At 46.0% G+C, this 15,709-nt stretch overlaps 1 long non-coding RNA gene across 1 annotated transcript in view; it reads left to right on the top strand.

Moving 5' to 3' along the window:
* LOC137448802 (uncharacterized) overlaps positions 1-15,709 on the top strand; it is a 92,083-nt gene that overhangs the window by 22,380 nt on the left and 53,994 nt on the right. The gene's annotated exons all lie outside the window — the stretch shown is intronic.

Below are 15,709 nucleotides of genomic sequence, written 5' to 3'. Positions count from 1 at the left end.
CCTTGCCTGCCCAGCCCACCATGCGCCGAGTTTCCACCGCGGCTCCAGACAGCTGGTGTCCCTCCGCAGCGGGCACAGCCAGGGAGCGGGGACACGGCCAAGGCAACTGCTTCCTTATGGCTGTGATGCTCCTTGGTCTTGGGGAAGTTTTTTGAGGGTTAAAAGCTTGTCGCTGTGCCCGGTGCCAAGAGAGGTGGTTTTCAGGGAGCTGAGGGTGGTTGGTGAGGCACTCATTGATTAATTTCGGCCCTTTCTAGGGACAGGAATTGTTGTTTCTGATGTGACTCCCAATTTCTGTGTGGCACAAAGTTAACTGTAGAAAAGACCTTTGTGATCATCCTCACCCGGAGTACTGTGCCCTCACCTGGAGTACAGTGCCTAACTCTGGAACCCTCAACGTAGGAAGGACATGGACCTGCTGAAGTGGGCCCAGAGAAGAGCCACAAAGATGATCAGAGGGCTGGAGCACCACTGGGAGATTTAGGGTTGTTCAGCCTGGAGAAAAGAAGGCTCTGGGAAGATCCTAGAGCAGCATTGCAATATCTGAAGGGGACCTGCAGGAAGGCTGGGGAGGGACTGTTTAGAACGGCTTGTAGAAATAGTATGAGGGGCAGTGGCTTCAACCTAGAGCAGGGTAGATTTAGGTTGGACATTATGAGGAAGTTCTTCACAATGAGGGTGGTGAAATTATGGAACAGGTTGCCTGGAGAGGTAGTGGGGGCCCCATACCTAGAGACATTCAAGGTCAAACTTGATGGGCCCAAAGCAGCCTGACTGAGTTGGGGCCATCCCTGCTCACTGCATGGGGGTTGTACAAGATGACCAACCCAATGCATTTGATGATTCTGTGATCTCTGAGTCCAACCATTATCTAACCATACCATGAAAATGAGATATGTTGGGGTTTGTGCCAAATGGCCATTCAGTCTTAGCATCTGAAAGATGATTTCCTTTCCTAAGCTGATGGATTCCCTCCTTTGCTGTTTGGCTTGGAACAAACACTGTAGCTTTCCTTATCTGTTGGGCTGCAGTAAGAACTGCAGTCCTTCCTGAGAGACTGGTAGTAAATAATAATATTCATATTTAGAAGAGGAACAAAGGTAGAATTCACTGTGGTAAAATATTGCAAAGAGGATGGGAGTGATCCTGGTCCTGTGCACAAGGAATGAGAATGTGTGGGAAAGATCCAGGTTTGTAAGAACCAATACTCCCCACAATCTGCAACTGCAATGTCAGTCTCTCTTGGTGGAAGTTTGTTCCCTGGTTTATCTTGGGGGGGATTTTTAACCTAGATTTTCTATTTTTTACACAGGAGAACCCTTGCTGCCTTTAGGTAACTGCTTGCTACCTTTTAGGAATTGGAGATTTACCATCACTGGGACTGCTCATAGCTGATCTTCACACATTTATTTCTTGCTTTGGATCTGAGAGATTTTGCTCTGCCCTGAGATTTCCTGTTACTGGCAGTTATCCAGGGAGGTGGTGGAGTCAGAAATGTGTAGATGTGGCACTTTGGGACATAGTTTAATGGGCATGATGATGTTAGGTCAATGGTTGGACTTGCTGATCTTAGAGTTCTTTTCCAACCAAAACAACTCTGTGCTTCTATCATGTTTTGCTAGTTACTAACACCTTTACCATTCTCTTTTCACCATCACCGTGTTTGCATTAAAGCATTTTCTTCAACAGAGGTGGAAGGAAAGTGTCCAGAACTATCACAGGAGATTTCCAGTCTCCTCTTGTGCTCAAGGCAACCAATACCACGTGCAACACTTAAGAAGTGGCTCCTATTTCAGAGTGTCACTTGTGTCCCATTAGAAATACTAAACCCAAACACAAATAAAAGAATTAAACCAATAAATCACAATCTCAGTAGCTGTGGGAAGTGACAGCACATCTCAAGGACAAAAGAAGCAGAAATATACATGGGAAAATATATCAGACCAAATCCAGAGCTCAGCAGGATGAGTGGGAAGTCTCCCATAGGTAGGATAGGGACCATTTAGTGCCTGTAGTTCTAAGTAACTTCCACTCTGGTAAGCCAGGAATGGTTACATACAGTCCACTCTGTCAGATGCTATCAATCTAAACCAATGTACCTGGAGACAAGGGAATTATATTGCTGCTGATGGATTTTGGGGTTGGGTTCCTGGTATTTTTGTGTTTGCAAGGGGGAAGAAGACTTCCATTTTGTTGTTTGGGGGTTTTTTGGTGGTGGTGTGGTTTTGGTGGGTTGGGTTGTTGTGTTGAAAGCATTACAAAATGCTCTCTGGAGTGCTCAGCAATTTCATCTTTTCTTGAAAGGCCAGTGATGTTTTTAGTGGGGAGACAGAAAACTTCTCCTCTTCTCACCACACTGTGCATTATCTCTTCTTGAGTTATGCTTGGGCCACAGATGGAGGCCGAAAAACTCTCTGCTTCTTGGGTGACAGTACTGAATCTTTCCTCAGCAGGAGAAGCTGAGTGACTCTGGAGTATGCAATGACCTCTCTGGAGATGTCCTGCCTAGGAATGAGTGACTCTGGTCCCCTGTTGGTTAGCTTGAAGAATCCCCAATACATAGGAAACTGTGCTGGTAACTTTCCATGGAGGAAAAAACCCAAGCTGAGGGAGCAAGGAAGATGGCTTAGCTGTTTCAGCATGGACAAGACAATATTTCAAGCATCACCAACTCCTGGTTTCTAAGAATTAGAGCTGTTGACAGATTTTCAAAATGTTTTGACAACTTGTTTCACTTAAGATATTTTACTCTGAGTCTTGAAATTTTGTCACCCTCTGGCAATTTTGTTTTTCCTTTTTGTTATAAAGCTAGGGAAAAAAAATCATTTAAAAAAGTCCATCTATTCTTGCTGAAAATGTATGGCCCTTTCCACAGCAACACCAGAAAAACCCCTCCAGGAGCTGGGCAGAAAGCTTCCACAGCAACAGAATTTGGGCTTAACTGAAGGTCACCATCTCGGTTAGCTTCAGCCAGACACCAGAGTTCGTTTGAGAGAATGTCCTGAAGCTGCTGCTGCTGTATCTCTGCTTGGGGAAGAGCCCTAAAGGCAGTCATTTGTTTAAGTCTGTGATGTTTGCTATGAATCAAGTTGTACTGGGGTCAGTTTTGGACCCCTGACTACAAAAAGAACATTGAGGTGCTGGAGCAAGTCCAAAGAAGAGCAATCAAATGGTGAAGGGTCATGAACACAGGTCTGAGGAGGACTGGCTGAGGGAACTGGGACAGTTTAGTCTTCAGAAAAGGAGGCTGAAGGAAGACCTCATTGTTCTCTACAGTTACCTGAAAGGAGGTTGGTGTGAGGTGGGGCTTGGTCTCTTCCCACATGCAGATGCTGACAGGACTGAAGGAAACAGCCTCAAGTTATGCCAGGGGAGGATCAGGTTGGAGATTAGGAACAATTTCTTCACAGAAAGGGTTCTCAGGCATTGGAACATTGCCCAGGGAGGTGGTGGAGTCACCACCCCTGAAGGCGTTTACAAGATGCATGGATATGGTGCTGAGGGACATGGTTTAGTGGCAGTGGCTTAGCAGCAGTGGTGGGATTGTGACCCCTAGGTGAGTGGTTGGACTTGCTGATCTGAAAGGTCTCTTCCAAGCTCAAGAGCTCTGAGTAAATCTCCAAGCATTTGCTGGACTCTCACTGTCCCAGAACCATTTGCCTAGGGTATTTTTGTAAAGCTGATGGCCAGCTGTCTGTCAGGGTTTCTGCTAAAATTGGCCCCTTGCCTTGTGGGTGCACTGCGTGTGTGGCACCCGCCATGCTGTTTGCCAGGAGGCTGGTGTTTGGGAAAGCAATTATTTTAGTAATCAAACTCTGATGTTTACATTATTAGCTTGGTCGTTTCGAGTGAAGCTCATGCAGAGAAGTGTGATGTGTTCATTAAATGCTTAATTAAACCATTGGCTGAGAATAGGTCATAACACTGAACATCATGTCTTGTTATTAGAGAATAAAGTTTGCTATGGTGCTTTAGAACTTAGGCAGCCCAGCTGCTGCTAGAGCCTTCCAAGGGAGGAGTTCTTTCTCTGCTTTTTTGAGTAAAATCCTCAAAATTCTCTACCATGTAGCTTACAAGCAAGTTAGCAAGAGCACTTCTTTTGGCTCTAGGGGGATCAAGACCTCCACAGCTGGATTCTTGATTTCAGTACAAGCTTCACTTAGACACTGGTGCTGGCAGCCCAAAAAGCTAACTGTGTCCAGGGCTGCATCAAAAGAAATGTGGCCATCAGGTCAAGGAAAGTGACTCTGCTCCTCTGCTCTTGTGAGACACCACGTGGGGTACTGTGTCCACCTCTGGAGCCCCCAACACAAGAAGGGGATCTGTTGAAGAGGGTCCAGAGGAGGGCCATAAAGATGATCACAGGGCTGGAGCACCTCTCCCATAAGGACAGGCTGAGGGTGTTGGGTCTGTTCAGCCTGGAGAAAAGAAGGCTCAAGGGATACCTTAGAGTGGCCTTTCAGTATCTGAAGGGGGCTACAGGAAAGCTGGGTGGTGACAGGACAAGGGACAGTGGTTTGAAACTAGAGCAGGGTAGATTTAGATTGAATATTAGGAAGAAATTCTTTGCTGTGAGGGTTGTGAGACACTGGATTGGGCTGCTCAGAGAGGTTGTGGATGCCTCATCCCTTGAAGTGTTTAAGAGCAGGCTGGATGAGGCTTTGAGCAACCTGCTGTAGTGGGAGGTTGGAACTAGATGATCTTTAAGGTTCCTTCCAAATCAAGCCATTCTGTGATGTCCCAATGAGTGCAGTGAATATCTATTGAGAGAAAAACCCCTCCAATTTGTCATTTAGGAGCTTTTTACCACTCTGTTGGTGTTGAAGTGTCTCATGATTTGAAGACAAACGTGCCATACAGTCCCTTACCTGAACTGTACAGCTGGGTTGGAGTGCAAGGCATATTTGCTCCCTTGGCAGTGGCTGAGGACAAATAGATTTGTAACTGTCACTGCAGCTGGGTATAACGTGGGGAGGGTTTTGTGCTGCTTTTTATACATCCCAGTATGATTTGGGTTTTGATTTGCAATGCATGCCAAGAAAACTACTTCTAACTGATGTGGTTGGGGATGTCCCTGCTGACAACATGACCTTCAAGGGGTTCCTTCCAACTCGGTGCAGTCTCTGATTGTGTGCTGTATGGATTCTAAGCTGTGTTGAAAGAGGAGTACTGTTAGCTAGAAGGACAGGTTTATGGGGAGAATATTTCCACAAGTGAAAGAGAAACAGAAAGTGATTGCTGATTAAATCAAGACATGCCTTCATTCTCTGTGCTAATTTATGAGTAGATATGCAGTGGCCTTTTTTTTGCCTTTCTTTCTAATTTTTCCTGCGGCCCAGTAATGATCTAACTCTGCGTTCACACTTGCACTGTTCTCACTGAGAGAGAAAGAAGAACCTAATTAGCTATTCAGCCCTGGCAATTACATTCAATTTAAACGTGATGAATAGCCAATTCTGAAAGGCCTGATCCTCTGTAGTGCTCTGAGCATCCTGAGCACGCTGAATGTGTTCTCACTTCCCTGCTCAAGGGAAGCTGAAGGCACCAGCGACTTAGGCAGCTCCTGCTGGCTTATTTTCATCTCGCTCTTCGGGGGGATGAAACCTCACATTTTATTGGGCAAACCTTCCACTCATGGTTTTTGTTCTTCCTGCATTAGTTTTGCTAGTTTGTTTTCTCCTCTTGCTTTGTGCAGTGAAATCTCAGGCAGTATCTTGGCACACAAATGATTTTTAAGTAGGGGAAGATAATGCTCTACAACTCGGGGAGAAGCAGCTCTGCAATATTTCTGAGGCCTTACAAAGACTAATGTCTGAATAGAGAACCTCCTGTTGAGTTCATAGAATCCTAGGCTTGTTTGGGTTGGAAAAGACCTCCAAGATCACCAAGTCCAACCATCAACTCAACACTTCTCTGGCCATTAAACCACGTCCTGAAGTGCCAGGTCTACACAATTTTTTTTAACTGTTAAGCCACAAACCAGGCACCTTCTTGGTTGGGGTTGGTTTGTTTCTTTGTTTGTGCTTTGGTAGTTGCTTGGGTTTTTATTTAACTTCGTTCAGCACAACCAGGCCCAGGCCCTTCAGAAGAGATCAGCATCCTTCAGCTCTCCGAGTGCAGGAGGGAATTTTTGAAAGGGCTGAAGGGCCAGTTGGGCAGCAAAAGTGTTCTGCAGCCTACCAACTCTCCTGACAATAACTCTGAGGAGGATTTGTAAGTCTCTCTGTTGAGGAGAGAGAAGTGGCCTTTGTATTCAGAGAGGGCTTGAGGTTCACAGTTGTGTAAAGGCGAGGGACAGATGCACAGATGGAGGGATGCAAGGACCTGTGGAATGGGATTGGTGCAGTTCCTGAGAAACCTGCATCCTCCTAATCCATGCTTGCCTGCCTGCAGAGAGCTTGCCAGGAAGGGAAGTAATTTTTAGAGTGTGATTTGGGAAATGATTCAGTTTAAAAATTGCTATTTTTGAAGGGCTACTTTCAGCTGAGATCCAGTCCCCAGTATGTTCCCAGAAGCACTTTCCTTGCTGCAGCAGATCATGGTGGAGGGGGGAAGGGAAATGTCTTTCTGGGAGCCCTGAACCTCACATTGCCACCCAGAAAACAATTCTTGGTAACAGGCTCTTGTCCTGCTGCACATCCCATCCTCTATTTGACAGATGAGGGCTTTAACCTAGCTACCTTGATGGACACAGGAAAGGCAACTCTGCCCACCCTTCCCAGAGGTTCACCATCCTCAAGGGAGGGAGCAGGAACATGAATCTGGAAATAGGGCTGCTGGGCAGACAAAGTTTTGAGACAGGATAGCTTACTAGTTTATCCTGTTGACAGGAAAGCCAAGGACAGCTTGAAGAATTTATCAAGGAAAGGTAGGAAATGGCAATCAAACACCTTCTGCATGCCCTCTGTAGGGATTTTGCAGACCCAGCAGATACATCTCTTAGAAATCCCTCCAGATGAAACCTGCCAAGCTGACACTATCAGACTCAGGCTTTACAGAAGTACACCCCTATTGTGGCCTTCAAGTATCTGAAGGGGGCTCCAAGAAAGCTGGGGAGGGACTTTTGAGGGGGTCAGGGAGGGATAGGACTGGGGGGATGGAGCAAAGCTAGAAATGGGGAGATTCAGATTGGATGTCAGGAAGAAGTTCTTCCCCATGAGGGTGGTGAGAGACTGTCAGAGGTTGCCCAGGGAGGTGGTGGAAGCCTCATCCCTGGAGGTGTTTGCAGCCAGGCTGGAGGTGGCTGTAAGCAACCTGCTGTGGTGTGAGGTGTCCCTGCCCATGGCAGGGGACCTGGAACTGGATGATCCTTGAAGTCCCTTCCAGCCCTGACAGTGCTGTGATTCTAAGTTGTCATCTTTTGAACAAGTGCAGAAGCACTTGTAGGAAGCAGAAGGTGGGGGAAGAACACGAGAGAGAGGAGCCTTTCACAGCTGTCCATTCCTGCTTCACAAGTGGTGAGCAAACAGCACAATGCATCAAGCTTCCAAGACAAAAAGAAATTCCAGTGTGCTGTGTAGAGAGTTTCAGAGGCCCTTTCTTCCCACATTAAGTTTTTCCATTATTTATAGGCACATAAAAGCTGTTTTGTGTGCAATGCCAATACACCTTTCATGAGGATGAAAGAAAGACAACTGCTGTGCCGCTGAGCATGCAGAAATGTGGCGTGGAAAACAGAAAAAGCTGCATTCGGGACCAGAGTCATTTTCATTTCTGGTCTTTCTTAGCCTGGAAGTGAACTTCAGCCTCCCTGGTTTTCCTATTTTTAGAGTTGGCCGTGGTCCATGTTCACCTGGGCACCAGAGGGAAATTGAATGAGGCTGCTTGGCAGCATTTTGCAGTCATTTAACAAATGAGCAGTGGAAAGGGAAAGTGATTAAACTTCTTCCAGTGAATTTACTCCATCAAAGGTGTATTGTGACCAGTGCTGTCACTTTGGGGTTACAGCACTGGGTTATGATTTGGACTTTCACAAGCACTTATCTGGTGAAAATACATCAGTGGAAGCAACAAGAACAAATGCACAATGAAGAACATGCAATAATGAAACTCAACTACATGGTGTGCTTCAGGCAAGGCTTTAGGTAAGGAATGAAGTAAATTCCTCAGGATAGTGGGGTGGAAGGTATCCATACTCCATTCAGAAATGGAGTAAATAATGATAACTGAGAGCTGAGAGATCACATCTGTAGCTGTGCATCTGTGAGAAGCCCAAGAAGCTGTTGGGATGGACAATAAGAAGCAGCAGAGACTTAACTTTAGAAGGCTTCTGAAAGCTCCATCAGTCTTGCAGTCCTCTCAGGGGTTTTACCTGCAGCTGCACAGCCTCCATGCTAGCTAGCCCTTCAGGTTGGTTATCTTCCAGTTGAATGAGATGGTCAGCATGATCTGAAGCAGAGCTTGGTAGGTTTTCAAGCATTGCTTGCCAAACTCTATTTTCCTTTTCTAAATCAGAGGTTCAGTAGCCAGCCAGACAATATACTGCAGATAGGAGATTTGTCCTTTGTGAAACAAGCCACCTCTGGGCAGCTGAGTGTTGTGCTTCCTTTGGACTCTTAGCTGCATCTCAAGATGCAACCATTCCTGTTTGGCAGTGTCTTTGTGTCAGGCTCAGCCAATGTGCCATCTGCTACCACTGTGCTGTCAGCTACTGACTCTTGATCCAATAATTTATCTTCCATTTGCCTGCCTTACCCCTCTGACCTTGGTCCTGTTCCTCTCCTTAGGCTGAGAAATATTCCAGAATAGAATGATAGACTACACTGGATTGGAAGGGACCACTAATGGTCACTCCCAACCCCCTAGGGACATCTCCAACTAGGGCAGGTTGCTCAGAGCCTGACCTTGAGTGTCTGCAGGATTGAGACCTCCAACACCTCCCTGGGTAACTTGTTCCAGTGTTCTGCCACCCTCATATTGAAGAACCTCTTCCTAATGTGCAATCTAGATCTGCCCTGCTCTAGTTTAAAACCATTGCCCCTCATTCTATTACCACAGGCCCTTACAAAAATGTCCCTTCCCTGCTTTCCTGTAGCCCCCTTCAGGTACTGGAAAATTGCCTTCTCTTCTCCAGGCTGACCAGCCCCAGTTCCCTCAGCCTGTCTCCATAGGGAAAGTGCTCCAGCCCTCTGATCATCTTCACTGCCATCCTCTGGACCCTTTCCAACAGATCCCTATCTTTCCTGTGCTGAAGACATCAGAGCTGGGCACAGTAATCCAAGTGGGGTCTCAGCAGATCAGAACAGAGTGGCAGAATCCCCTCTCTCAATCAATAAAATGGAGTTTAATTTGTTTTAATGGCATATCATAGCTCCATTGGAGATGCAATGAAATCATGGCTGGGATTATGGCAAGCTTCCCACCATCCCCAAAGGAAATAAAGAGCATTCTGCTGGTGTGAGAACCACTGGACTTGAGAGATAAGGGATAAGGGTAGCAAGCTCTGCTGTGAAAAAGGTCTGCTCTAGCAAGCAGGCTTCATGTCTGTCCAGATGCCAGTGTGGCTTGTTATTTTCCAGTGAGTTACATTCATGCTCTCTGAAGTAGGCTGTGTTGATTTAAATTTTGTTTATAATCAAGATTCTCAGTTTAATCTCTTTTATGTTTTATAAGTAGTGAGCAGAATCACAGAATCACAGAATTAATCAGGTTGGAAAAGACCTCAGAGATCATCAAGTCCAATCTCTCACCCAACACCATCTAATCAACTGAACCATGGCACCAAGTGCCTCATCCAGTCTTATTTTAAACACTTCCAGGGACAGTGACTCCACCACCTCCCTGGGCAGCACATTCCAATGGCCAAGCTCTCTTGCTGGGAAGAGTTTCTTCCTAACATCCAGCCTAAACTGCAAAACTGTTTTACAATCATAGAATTGTTGGGGTTGGAGGGGACCTCAAGGATAATCCAATTCCAATCCCCCTGCATGGGCAGGGACACCTCACACTAGATCAGGTTGCCCAGAACCACATCCAGGCTGGCTGCAAAAACCTCCAGGGATGAGGTTTCCACCACCTCCCTGGGCAGCCTGTGCCAGTGTCTCACCACCCTCATGGGGAAGAATTTCTTCCTAACATCCAATCTGAATCTCCCCACTTCTAGGTTTTTTCTGTTCCCCCTAGTCCTGTCACTCCCTGTCACCTTAAAAGTCCCTCATCAAACCTCCTCTTTCCCCTCAAACCCAGAGCACCTGGGCTCTATTGGAGTCTCCTCCCACCCCAGGTGTGGCCACTTGGTGCTCCCCACCCAGTCTCCTTTTTAATCCCCGCCAGGAGAGGCAGAAGCCCCAAGCTGAGCCCTTCGGGGCTGGAGGATCCTCCTCATCACCGGTGAGTGCCCCTGGGGTGCACTGGGTGATGGTGGTGGTGACTACAAAGGCCGGGGGGCCTGGTGGCCCCCCGGCTAGCTAGGAAGACTACTCCAACATTGCTTACTCCAGTATCATCCACGGGTGCTGGCTGAGCCTCCTTACAGGGGCTGAGCTCCTCTGTGTGGTATCTTGGCTGATGAGGATCTTGCCCCTGGCTCTGGGATGGCTGCAGAAAGGGTGGTGGTGGAGCAGGAGCTGTTTAGTCATAGGAGATGATGCTAATTACACTAGTTTTACCTGGAGGCCCTTTGAGTCTGCTCTCATCAGTCAGTAAACCTCAGCTTTTGTGCCTCATTTCCAGACCATTTCTTCCCCCTCACTGCTTCCTTTCAGAAATAAGGAAGGAAAGGAGTTAAAAAAAAGCAATAAAGCATATCTGGAAAAGATATTCACTTATCAAGCAACTCTGAACAGGAAGCCCTCAGGAGCAGGGATTTAGCTGTGTGAGACCCATTAATATCAATACAGCTAGCTCCCCAGGCCTGTCTTTAAGGACTATTTTATACATAACAATGTGGAATTTCACCTCTCTCTCTCTGTCAGGCTCTGCAGGAAAAGAAAAACAAACCAGTGATAGCTAATGTGAAGGCAAGCACACTTTTTATTAGTGCTTTCAAAGCAATAAGCATTTTTAGTCCTCTGCATTTTTCCTGCTGACAAACAACAGGCAGCACATGACACAGAAAGCAAAGAGCTGCTTTCTTTCTCGTGGGCTGGGGAAGTAGCAGAGCAAATTCAGGCAAGAAATCACAGATCATTATTTATTTTGTGTCATTGCAGTGTGCTGCCTTCAGAGCTTTGCTGGGGTTTGGTTTTGGGTTTGTTTTTCTTCAGAGAAGTGGCATGCATTAGATTAGGGAGCCACTTCTCCAAGGGGAATGATTATTAGAAAATCAATGTCTTTTCTAGGTGCAATTTTTCTGGATTTGCTTCTTTCCTCACATCTGAATGGAAATGATCCAACTACTGTTCAGAATGAGAACAGGGGGAAGCAAAGGACATGCTTTCCAAGCAAAAGTTGTGAGTTTTAGTCTTTCATTGTCCTGACACAACATGTAGTCTGCCTTTCATCTCGCTCATTAAATTTGTGCCTGTGTTGCCCGCTACTAAAAGACAAAAAGTCACATCTTAAGCACTTGTTCAAGCTTGTTTCCAACTATCTAGGAGAATGAAACAATTTGTGAATGATCTTGGATGATTTAGAGTGTTTTGCAGCAGAAGGAAAGACCTAACAGCTTCACTAGAGGACTGTCAGTAGGTCTTGGATGTAACAAGATCAGAGTCATAGAACTGTTTGGGCTGTGAAAGACCTTTAACACCATTGAGTCCAACCATTCTCTCACTCTGCCAAGTCTGGTGCTGAACCATGTTCCTCAGCACCACATCTATTTCAGCTCAGCCCAATGAGAACTTTTGCCAGAAGTGGTTCTGTGCTGTGGGATAAACCAGCTGGCAGAATCTCCAGCACACTGTGCATTTTGTAGGGTGTATCCATGGGATCACACTTGTGCTGTGCTTAGCCTCCAACAAGGAAACATCACACTTGTGCTGTGCTTAGCCTCCAACAAGGAAACATCACACTTGTGCTGTGCTTAGCCTCCAACAAGGAAACATCACACTTGTGCTGTGCTTAGCCTCCAACAAGGAAACATCACACTTGTGCTGTGCTTAGCCTCCAACAAGGAAACATCACACTTGTGCTGTGCTTAGCCTCCAACAAGGAAACATCACACTTGTGCTGTGCTTAGCCTCCAACAAGGAAACATCACACTTGTGCTGTGCTTAGCCTCCAACAAGGAAACATCACACTTGTGCTGTGCTTAGCCTCCAACAAGGAAACATCACACTTGTCAAAGTTTAGTCCTCCTAAGATTTTACTTTTCTGATTTAGCTTGTGATTCAGAGAAACAAAGGGCAGGTGATTCTGATGGCACTGCACAAGGGTTGGACTCATGGTGGCCCAGTCACAGTTTCCCTGTGTTTGAGATTGCAAACATTCTTTTTGCTCTGAATTCCAATGAGGGAAGTATAGAGTAGCTCCAGGCCTGTACATCTGTGGTCATGAAGAGGATGGTACACATGGTACACTACACTTCTAGTCATAGTCTCTGGAGGTGTTTAAAAGAGGCAGAGGTGTGGTGCTGAGGGACATGGTTTAGCACCACACTTGGTGGAGTTTAACAGTGATTAGTCTCAATGGCCTTAAAGGTCTTTTCCAACCAAAATGATTCTATGAGTCTATAAGCATTCATCCCCTGAGGCAAATTCTCCCATCTGTGATCAAGTGCTGAAGTTTGAAGGGGCCAGTGCAATCCAACAGAACAGAAATCATCACCTTAACTGCATTGTGTGGGAACTTGAGTCATAAGCTTCAGCCTAACAACAAAACAAATCTATAAATAGAGAGGTAGTCAGCTGGAAATGACCAAGGAGACAAATGTCTGGATTTTACCAGTTGAGTACTGAATAATTATGAGCTATCAGCGTGAATGCCCAGCCCTCACACACACACTCTGGAAGGTGTAGAGGTATAGCTCAGGAGCTCTAGACTGGTGTCTAGACATGGCTCAGGAGGATGAAGATCAAGGAAAGAAAAGTACATGTAAGGTAAAGAAGTTCATTGGCACAAGAGCAGATGAGCCTTGCTTGTGCATGCTCTGAAAATGAGTGCTGGAAAAGGTCCCTAGCTGTTAGGGTAACAGACTTTCTAAACAGTCCTCCAGAAGGGAGGGGTGGCCTGGATTGGATATTAGGAATAAATTCTTTATTGAATGAGTGGTCAGGCATTGGAACAGGATGCCTGGGAGGGTGGTGGAGTCAGTGTCCCTGAAGGTGTTGAAAATGTGTGTAGACATGTCACTTCAGGACATGTTTTAGTGACCATGGTGCTGTGGTCTTGGGGTCTTTTCCAACCAAAATGATTCTGCAGTTGTATGAATGAGAGGCAAAAGCTGGACTGCCTGTAAGGTGGAGCCTGAGGTGCATTATAAAAAGTGGTGTCTGCAACAGCATCTTCTAGGTTCCTGTCTAGTACTTACACACAAACCTGTCTGCTATGCAGCAGCAAAGCTTTGCTAGAAGAGCAGAGAGGACAAACAACCCTGTGGTGTCTTACTCCTTCCTCCATCACTTGCTGCATCCAGCCTGTTGAATCACTTCCCTAAGTCTCTCACCCTCTTCAATAAAGCACCTTTTACAGTCATTTCCCAGCAGAGGTGTGGTAGCTATAAGCTGTTTCTGTGCTCTGATATTAAATTCCCTGGTTCTGATGGATCATGGCCTTCAGCATTGTCTCTATTATTAAGAACAATACTGTTATATTAGAAACCTTTCACATTAGCTGCTAAAGAGGTTTTCTCTTGGCAGCCCAACAGGAACTAAATACCCTGGATCCATGAAAACATCTCAGACATAAAAGGCACTGAGCAGTGCCTGTGTGCCCTTTGCCCTCAATGGACAGCAGATAATTAGAAATTAAAATAAAGACAGACCCTCTTGGAAGAAGAGGGAACATACATGGGGAACATACATGGGGCCTTCACGGGACATGTTGCCTGCCTGCATTGGCATCGCACACTTGCAGATCAGCTGTTTCTCAAAGGCAAATGAATTGCTTTCACAGCAGGTTTTGATTCATCTGTTGGGGGACCTGGGGCTAAGCACTGTCCAGCTGTGAGTATTTCTGCCTGTTTTCACACCTGCAATGAAAACTCCTGTACCCTCTTCTCCTTTTGGTCTCTTTTCTTTGGAGCACAGCAGACTACAGACAAGGTTCCCTAGGGAATTCTATACCAAAATCTTGTTCCTGGTTATGATGTCAGTTAACTTTGAATTGAAAAACAAAACAGCAACAACAAAAGAACAAACAAAACCAAACCCCCCCAAACACAGTCCTAACTTAACCCCCACAAGGGTTTTGCAAAAGAAAACTGCTCTTGTTGCCAGGATTGTTTATCTGCAACTGTAGATGCCTGCCAAATTTCAGGCTTCATTGTGAAAATGTCAAGAGCTCAGTCCCTTATCTAAAGCCTGTGGTGGGCTTCTTTTTGAAACAGGTGAACAGTTCCCATTGACACCTTCAGAACAAGTCATCTTCAACAGCTTTGGTTTAGCAGCCATGTCCTCCTGGACCAAAGTGATGTGTATGTGTGGTCTTCAGAGCACACCACTTCAACACAAATTAATTGTCAACAGAGGGTATCTAAGGAGTTGCTAACTTATAGTGCTTCATGGAAGTGAGCCAAACAGAACAGGGTGAGAAGAACCTCCAGCAGACAACAGCATTTGAGAAGGACAGGAGGCTCATCTTCAAGCCTTAAAATGTCTCTTCTGCTTCATCCCAGAGATGTGATTTCCTTAGGTGGGATACCATGCTCTGGGGGTGCATTCAGGCCAAACACAACGCCAGGCTCCCACAGGCTTTGGGGAACATGGGTCCACTGCAAGCCTTTGGCTGCTGAGTGAAATGCTGTGGAGGTTATAATGGTACAGGACTGCTCAGCCTTTGGAGGTGTAAATGAGTACTGGAGAAGAGAGTCCTCTGCTACGGTTTAAAACCTGGCCTCTGCTGCACTGAGTGCTTGTAATCCAATGGAGACTTCCTTATGCGAACGACATCGCTTTCAACTGACGTCAGGCATGAAAATCAATCCTCTTGAGCAGCAATGTTTCCATCCTTAATTATAACTGGGTTTCAGTCACTTCCCCTCTCTGCTGCTTTGTTTCATGTCTATGCCTTTCTGGGAGGAAAGTCTGGTAGATCATAGCCGGTAGGCATCAATTCTGCTGTAGAAAGGGTGAGTTTATGAGGGCAGGTGCAGAGGAGGTAAATGGGTAGTGCATCCTCATGTTGACAGGAAATGTTACTGGCATGGAAAAACTAAAACATGAAGCCAATAGCTTTGTGGATAGTAGAACATGTACTGGACATGCTCGTCTGCTCCTTACTAACCTAAAGAGGACTGTGACTCAGATGGGTTGAAGGCAGGTCAAACTGAAACCGTCTTGCCCACAGCAAATGAAGAGGTGACTGACAGTACATGGGTAGGTGGATGGCTTAATTCAGGCCAGTGTGCCTGGTGACATGCACAAGATGTTCTCTGGCTGTAGGAATACAATGACACTGTAGGATTGAAATCAGCTTCTCCAGTAGAAAGCCTTAGTGTTCAGGAGCTCAGAATGTGGCTCGCCAGGAATGTTCTGTGATAATGTAAAATATAGTGGGTATTTTTGTTCTGTTCTTTTTTAGTTGTGAGAGCTTACTGCTGCTTTTAGTGGCCTTCCAGAGGTGAGATTTCAACTGACATTTACAGTGCTGGCAGTCTGAAGTGCTCTCTGAT

This window comes from Melanerpes formicivorus, unplaced genomic scaffold (genome assembly GCF_026170545.1).
Source record: "Melanerpes formicivorus ecotype bairdi unplaced genomic scaffold, bMelFor1.0.p_v2 SCAF_26, whole genome shotgun sequence".
NCBI lineage: Eukaryota > Metazoa > Chordata > Aves > Piciformes > Picidae > Melanerpes > Melanerpes formicivorus.
The sequence above is the reverse complement of the archived record's forward strand: the minus strand, read 5'-3'. Positions and strand labels throughout refer to the sequence as shown.